This window comes from Lactuca serriola, chromosome 2 (genome assembly GCF_051521515.1).
Source record: "Lactuca serriola cultivar US96UC23 chromosome 2, Lser_US96UC23_V15, whole genome shotgun sequence".
Classification (NCBI taxonomy): Eukaryota; Viridiplantae; Streptophyta; class Magnoliopsida; order Asterales; family Asteraceae; genus Lactuca; species Lactuca serriola.
In genome coordinates this window covers 27397484-27405889 of record NC_136409.1, presented here as the reverse complement: position 1 = coordinate 27405889, position 8406 = coordinate 27397484, and the positions used below count along the sequence as shown (strand labels likewise).

Below are 8406 nucleotides of genomic sequence, written 5' to 3'. Positions count from 1 at the left end.
GTGAAACCTGGTGAATACATAGGGTTTTCAACCCATAATAATATAATTATTATGTTTAATCATCAAACATTTAACCCAATTACATATCCCCATTATCCTCGTTACTCTTAATGATCTACCCTAAGAATCAACTATTCCTCGTTTATTTATTCCTAAGGATCATCCTAAGGAATTGGCACGAAGTCCATTGTTACCAAGGCTTATAGATTACAACTGGTAACACGTAGTCCAAAACATCTGGTAAACACTTAGTTCAAAAGTAACTAGTGAACACACTTAGTTAAAAAAATACCTAGTAAACACACTTAGTTCAAAATACCTAGGGAACACACTTAGTTCAAAATACCTAGTGAACACACTAAGTTCGAAAATATCTAGTGAACACACTCAGTTCAAAATACCTAGTGAACACACTCAGTTCAAAAATACCTAATGAGCACCTAGTTCAAAAACACCTACATGTTACGAGCCTGCTAGCGTTCTATTGGACTGTCTAGTATCGTGCATGGTCGTCATCTATACTTGACTAGATGACTGGATCACTGTCAACATTGATGTCTTTCATCGCGTTATCACACAACAACTATTTCATCTACCCATGTTTTACCCAACACATTTTGTAGATATAAAATACATATATAGTGTAAATCATTTAAAACATGTATACAAATCTTTCACCTAGCATAGACAACAAGTATTCAGACAATATGCACACATAGCATGTAATTTATATTAAAATACTTCATATCTATGTGTAAGATGAAAGGGACTATGCAATCACTTGATACAGTGGTGACTCGGTACTCGGACAGCATTTCGTTACTCTTAAAACAATTTTCCTCGACAAAACCTAGTATCAATACCACTATGGTTTAGTCTAACATTAACCGCGACTAATTAATAGTCTACCTATTATTATTATTATATAAGCGTTAAACAACACTCTATATAACTCATAATAATAACCCAAATAATTATTTGATGGACCTAATAATATTACTATAATTATTTGAAAGCTATATTAAAAATTGCATAGGCGTAGCTCACTTACAACGAGTTTTAAAGAAAATCGGGCTTCGCTTGGAGCAGTGTTTCGAAACCGAAAGACCCTTTTTCTCGAGACTCCGAGAGCCTCGGGGCTTCCTTCGGGTGCTAGGGGGTTCCCTAGGGTTTAGGGGGGGTTTAGGAACCTTAGAGAGAGAAACCAGTGAGAGAAACAATGAGTTTTGGTATGAAAATCTTGGCTGCCTTCGCACCTCTATTTATAGGTGCGAGGCCTCGCAGGTACGTGCTGCGTTCCCCTTGTCTACGTGTGATCTAGCTTCGGTCGTACAACACGTGTCGTGGAGCTGCTGGGCGACGTGGACCTCCTCGGATCGCATTAAGGATACGGAGTACGCGAAGTGTTCCCTTCGGGCGCGAGGCGTTCATCGGATGCGCTGCGTTCCTCTTGTACACGCTGTGTAGCGAGCCAGCTGTCACCCGTCCGAAGCGAGTCCGTGTCAGGAAGTAACGACTGAGATGCGGCCATGCCATCACCCCCCTGCAGATTCGTAACTTTCCTTCCCGACTTTAAAAATTCATATCTTTCACCTACGAGATTCGTTTTCGACGTTCTTTATATCCACGCGTAGGCAGGAACGTACTCTACAACTTTCGTTTAGACTCCGTCGGCTAATTTTGAATTTATTTTAAATCTTATATTTTTAACAGGCCAGGACAGGATTGATCTTTTAAAAATCCATAAGTTCTTCATCCGACGTCCGTTTTCGTTTGTCTTTTTTCCGTTACGCTACTATTAACAAGATCTTCGATTCTCGTTTAGATTGTGTCGGCTAAAAACCGCTCGATCTAATATTCGAATTTCGGGCTGTCCACTGCTAAGTTGAAACTTAGAAAAATCATAACTTTCGCATACGAAGTCAGATTTTGGCGTTCTTTCTATAGACGCTCTCGGTTTAACAAACACTACGACTTTCGTTTAGATTGCTAAGGCTAAATATTGTTCTATAGTAAATTCACTATTTATGTTTCCTGGTGTTGTGCCTGTTTCGTCTCGAAACTTCGACGGACCATAATTTCTTCGTTATGACTCGGATTTCGGCATTCTTTATATGTACGGAAACCTTGTAATATATACTACAACTTGGTTAAGGTTATTTATTCTAAATAATATTTTGCCGAAAATTCATTTTTGACACTTATTGCCTCTAAATTGACTAGCCTGGATCTGTGAGCGTTACAATTATCTCCCCCTTAGGATGGTTACGTCCCGGAATAATCAACGAAACAGGGATCGTATAATGACTCCATATGTCATATCTTCATCCTAGATAATAATTATATCTTCTATATTCCTTCGAGTCTATCTCTTAGACTTATTGACTGCAAGCAATACTCGATCATGCACCTGCTCTCTATCTCAGGTTAGACTCCAAATTATGACCTAGCATCATGTGATGCATGTTTAGGGTCAGGTCTCTTAGAGTCAAATTTCAGAATGGAATATACCTTCCTTCTTGTTCTAATCACATCTTAAAAGGTAGCATTTTTAGCTACAAGCAACCGTCACGATACCTCTACCGATCACTTCAATTATCTTTTACTTCAATCCTATGGCTTAAGTCTGATGTTACATCGAACTTGGTTCTCTTAACCACGTAACATATTCATCGTAGTCGGACTCAATTTGATATGACCACTAGGGTCGGTATAACAACAATCTTCTTAGTCATTACTGAAACGATGGTAACGACATGCTTGAATAAAACGGAATGTATTATTCGCTTCTTGGTAAGCTTGTGACTTTCCCTGATCCAAGCGTGAGTCCTGTGCTTCCGGAAGTATATGCATCTACTACCTTTCACACCTACTTATACTCGTCCCAAGTATTGTCTTGTAGTTTTCCAAGTCACCATGAAAGAAAATCACATAACAGTTTAACACACCAGATAACAAAAGGAAGACTTTATATTATTTCTTGAAACGATTACATAGGTTATCAAGTTCATCCTGGACCGGGCCTCGAGTAGGCTACCCCTACCATACTATGGTTACTTCATAACTAGGTCTCAGGATATCAATCCTCACATTTGATTACCTTGTCAGCTGGTTTGTCAAGGATGCTTCTTGGCTTTGGAGGTGCATTCGCTCTTGCTGCTTCATATTTCTTCGGGAAGTCCCTACGTAAATGCCCTTCTTTGTTACAACCGTAGCACACCCTCCTGTTGGACGTGTACTTGTCGGCGTAATGCCCTGTTGATATTGCCATATTTATACCTATTTTTAGTCAATATTTAAGTACATTTTTATTAATAAGTTGATAATATGCTTAGAATAATGGTAATTATGACTTTAACTTGTTATTTTCAGTAAATTAAAAGGATTTTCGAAGAGAGGGACCAAAAGTGACAATATGTAGAACATGGGAGGCTTGGAAGACAAGAAATGAATAAATCCACGAAAGATACTAAATCCACGACGTGGCAAAGTTGGCCACGACGTGGCATGAGAATTCTAGAAGATAAAGATCGTGTTCTGGAGGAATCCTCGCCCGATACGGATAACTTGAAGCCCACGACGTGGCCTGGATAGCCACGACGTGGCGCGGGATTTTGGAGTCTATTTAAGTGTTCCTGATCATTACGAGAGAGGAGAACTTTTGGGCTAAAGAAAGGAGTTCCAGAAGACAATTTGGAGCGAAAGAAATGTTCTGGAAAAGGTTTTCAACACCAAAAAGAGTAAAGGTTTATATTTTAGTTAATTAAGAACATGCTTTTTATTACTTTAAGTTGTGTTAGTTTATTAGTTGCTATGATGAGTAGCTGAATCTAGCTACTCTTGTTTAGCTAGATGAAGCTTCCAACTTATGAATAGCTCAATTTTTATGGATTTATTTAGTTGGTAAAATTGCTTGTGTTTAATTTGTATTACCTAGCATGCTTATGTTTGTTTTTCTAATTGTTTGATTGCATGTTCTGTGTAGCTTAGTGACCATTAACTGCATGAACTTGTTTACCTAATGATTTAGTGAGCATTGAATTGTTAGAGCTAGGATTGACCAATCTTAGTTAGTAATTAGAGTAAATAAGCTTAGCTGTGCTAGAGAACGTGTATTGTGACTATAATTGCATTTATATAACAAATCTTACATAGCATATTTACATTCATAATTAGTCTGTGTTTAATTATGTGTGAACATACATGGTTTGACATGAATTAGTTAATTATTGGTAAAGTTAGAACTAAATTACTAATACAACTAAAAACCAACTTGATAATCCATAATCATTAGCTAGCCATAAGAAAGAAGTGGATTCAATCTAAACAAGAGTGTGTTTTTAGTTATTGAATTTGATTTAAGTTCGTCTGATCTTGTAAAATCAGATAAAACCCCTTTTAAACTTGTTAATAATTAGGTTAATTTAATAGTAAGTAAATTAATTAGTAACACCATTCCCTGTGGTCGACACCCGACTTACCTAAGCTATACTGTAATCTGACTAGGTACACTTCCTATAAATGCATAGATAGTCTAAGTTTGTTAGGTTATAAATATTAAAATTAGTGGGTACTTTTGTGCACATCAACTTGAAGTCTATTGGAAAAACAAATTTTCCAATTTTCACCAAAATATCCTCCACTATGCCCCGGGGTTGTGTCACTGAACGGTTCGCCATATGAATCTTCATTTTTGTAGCCCTCATCTTCTGAATTTCCAATTTTTTATAAAATGAAAAAGGCATCAAATTAATGCTAGCCCCAAAGTCGGCTAAAGCATTAACCTTCATTTTATTACCAAACTCACATGGAAGAGTGAGGCGTCCAGGATCCCCCATCTTTTCTGGTGTCTCTCCCAACACAACTTTTGAGGTTTGTTCACTTAGAACCACCTTAGACTGCTTCTTTAATTGTTTGTGAGTGTCTATCAAATCTTGCAGTAATTTCTGATTCTCAGGAGTTTTGGATAAGGACTCGACAAAGGGAGTATTAATCGGGATCTCCTCATATGCTTGACAAACTCTATATGCTCCTTCTCCAGTAGACTAAGTGCAACTCGGGGTGGAAATGGCAATGGTGGCTGATAAACCGGAATGGGTTCAAAGACTTTTTGATCAGATATGCACCACGTCGTGGCCAGAGGAGTGCCACGTCATGGCGAAGCTGTTTCAACAACCCTTTCACTTTCGAACTTTGACTTCTTGGGTTTTGGATCGGGCTGCTGTGGTTCTTCTTCCAATGTCTCCAGGAACTCAGAGATTGCTTACTCTTCATTATCGATGGCCATTACATGAGATTGGTTCTTTATTTCGGGATTCTTCGGGGACGATTTTTCATTAACCAGAGTGGCTAGTTGACCGAATTGTACTTCAAGGTTATGGATGGAGGCTTGCTGATTCTTTATTAAGGTTTGTTGTTCCATGATAGCAGAATCAGTGGCATCGTGTCTCTTTTCCGAAGCTTCCATAATCTTCATCAAAATGGTCTCTAGATCGGGTTTCTTCTCGGTTGGTGGCTGCTCCTTTAGATAAAAGCCTCGACCTGTCTGCCTATACTTCTCTTCTTTTTGCTTCTTATACTCTTCATATGGCAGCCACTCCTTCTTCGGTTTTCTCCAATCCTCATCAAACTTATCCCCACTAGAGTAGCACACTTGAGCTTTTCTGTTCCCAAACTCATCTACATTGCAGTCCTTGGTCAAGTGTGGACCACTACATCTTTCACAACCCACTCTTATGGCATGTATTGACTGGTCCATTTGTGTTATCCTTCGATCCAAATTGTTCAGCATGGCCATTCCAGCTGCTATTTCTTCAGTTTGGGCCCCTCCACCACCTTTGATTGCATCTTGCCTAGGGTTGTGGTATTCGCGAGAGTGCTTCGCGAATTCTTCAATCAGCTTCTTGACCTCCCTTGGATTTTTCTTTGTCAAAGGTCCTTGAGAATCAAGGAGTTGTCTTGTCATAACGTTGACGCCATCATAGAAGATTGACATCTCCTGTTGCACATTTAGATCATGCTGAGGGCAATTTCTGAGCAAGCCCTTGTACCGCTCCCATGCTTCATATAATGACTCCCCCGGCTGTTGCTCAAAGTTGGCTATTGCCTTCTTGAGTTTGGCTTTCTTGGATGGCGGGCAAAGCTGGTCCAGGAATTGCTCACGCATTTGAGCCCAAGTGGTAATTTTACCCGGTGGAAGTGCTTTTAACCATTCCTTAGCAGCTCCTTTGAAAGTGATGGGAAGCATCCTAAGCAAGACTGTGTTTCTGTTGACATTTGGGACATTGAAGTAATCCGCAATGTCGTTGACTTCATCTAGATGCTTAAAAGCATCCTCACGATCTTTCCCAAAAGATGGGATATCCTTCAGTGCAGTTAATATGTGCCCCTTCAACTCGAATGTGGCAGTGGCACGTATTGCGGGATGGACTAAACCGGGACCCATATCTTCTCGATTCCACTTTTTGTAAGCTCCCATGGACATCTCTTCAATTGCTGCCATCTTGTTCCTTGGCTCGTTCTCGGGTTCGCTTGTGTGTTCTTCAAATTTAGGCGCGGTATCGTATTCGGACTCGGTTTGGACGGGTGTTTGATCCAAGTGCTCAAAATTGCTCTTGTGCCTCGCGGATGAACTTGACTCTCCTATCTTCTTTCCCGACTTCCTTGAAAAAGCTGACTTCAATTCTTGTAAGGGCGTCTTTTTCTTGTGAATTGCAGACTCGGGATCTTCAAGTGGTGGCACCAAGGGTGTGTTTGAGCCTCTGGTCATGAACTCCTGCAACTTTCTAAACTAAAAACATAAAACTGAACTAAAATAAGAAAAACTAACTAACAACTAAAAACTAAAATTTTCAAAAACCACGTCGTGGCACGTATTTGGCCACGTCGTGGACTCTGTGAAATTTTTTTTATGCTAATCAACTAAGCTAAGCTAATAAACAAAAATAAATAACGAATTAACCTTTTTGCAGATTTTCTTCCATAGAAAGGGTCGATTAATTTAATGCAACTAAATAAACTAATAAACGTGTCGTTCCCCGGCAACGGCACCAAAAACTTGATGTGCACAAAAGTACCCACTAATTTTAATATTTATAACCTAACAAACTTAGACTATCTATGCATTTATAGGAAGTGTACCTAGTCAGATTACAGTATAGCTTAGGTAAGTCGGGTGTCGATCACAGGGAACGGTGTTACTAGTTAATTTACTTACTATTAAATTAACCTAATTATTAACAAGTTTAAAAGGGGTTTTATCTGATTTTACAAGATCATACGAACTTAAATCAAATTCAGTAAGTAAAAACACACTCTTGTTTAGATTGAATCCACTTCATTCTTATGGCTAGCTAATGATTATGGATTATTACGTTGGTTTTTAGTTGTATTAGTAATTTAGTTCTAACTTTACCAATAATTAACTAATTCATGTCAAACCATGTATGTTCACACATAATTAAACACAGACTAATTATGAATGTAAATATGCTATGTAAGATTTGTTATATAAACACAATTATAGTCACAATACACGTTCTCTAGCACAACTAAGCCTATTTACTCTAATTACTAACTAAGATTGGTCAATCCTAGCTCTAACAATTCAATGCTCACTAAATCATTAGTTAAACAAGTTCATGCAGTTAATGGTCACTAAGCTACACAGAACATGCAATCAAACAATTAGAAAAACAAACATAAGCATGCTAGGTAATACAAATTAAACACAAGCAATTTTACCAACTAAATAAATCCATAAAAAATTGAGCTATTCATAAGTTGGAAGCTTCATCTAGCTAAACAAGAGTAGCTAGATTCACCTGCTCATCATAGCAACTAATAAACTAACACAACTTAAAGTAATAAAAAACATGTTCTTAATTAACTAAAATATAAACCTTTAATCTTTTTGGTGTTGAAAACCTTTTCCAGAACCTTTCTTTCACTCCAAATTGTCTTCTGGAACTCCTTTCTTCAGCCCAAAAGTTCTCCTCTCTCGTAATGATCAGGAACACTTAAATAGACTCCAAAATCCCACGCCACGTCGTGACTATCCAGGTCACGTCTTGGGCTTCAAGTTATCCGTACCGGGCAAGGATTCCTCTAGAACGCGATCTTTATCTTCTAGAATTCTCATGCCACGTCGTGGCCGACTTTGCCACGTCGTGGATTTAGTATCTTTCGTGGATTTATTCATTTCTTGTCTTCCAAGTCTCCCATGTTCTACATATTGTCACTTTTGGTCCCTCTCTTCGAAAATCCTTTTAATTGACTGAAAATAACAATTTAAAGTCATAAGTACCATTATTCTAAACATATTATCAACTTATTAATAAAAATGTACTTAAATATTGCCTAAAAATAGGTATAAATATGCAATATCAAAATACCCCACACTTAGAC

At 38.1% G+C, this 8406-nt stretch overlaps 1 non-coding gene across 1 annotated transcript; it reads left to right on the top strand.

Moving 5' to 3' along the window:
- The first annotated feature begins 6011 nt into the window (after positions 1-6011).
- Positions 6012-6118, top strand: LOC145091084 (small nucleolar RNA R71). The gene has a single exon (XR_013701972.1). It is a non-coding gene; the product is annotated as a small nucleolar RNA R71 (small nucleolar RNA).
- Positions 6119-8406: the final 2288 nt, after the last annotated feature.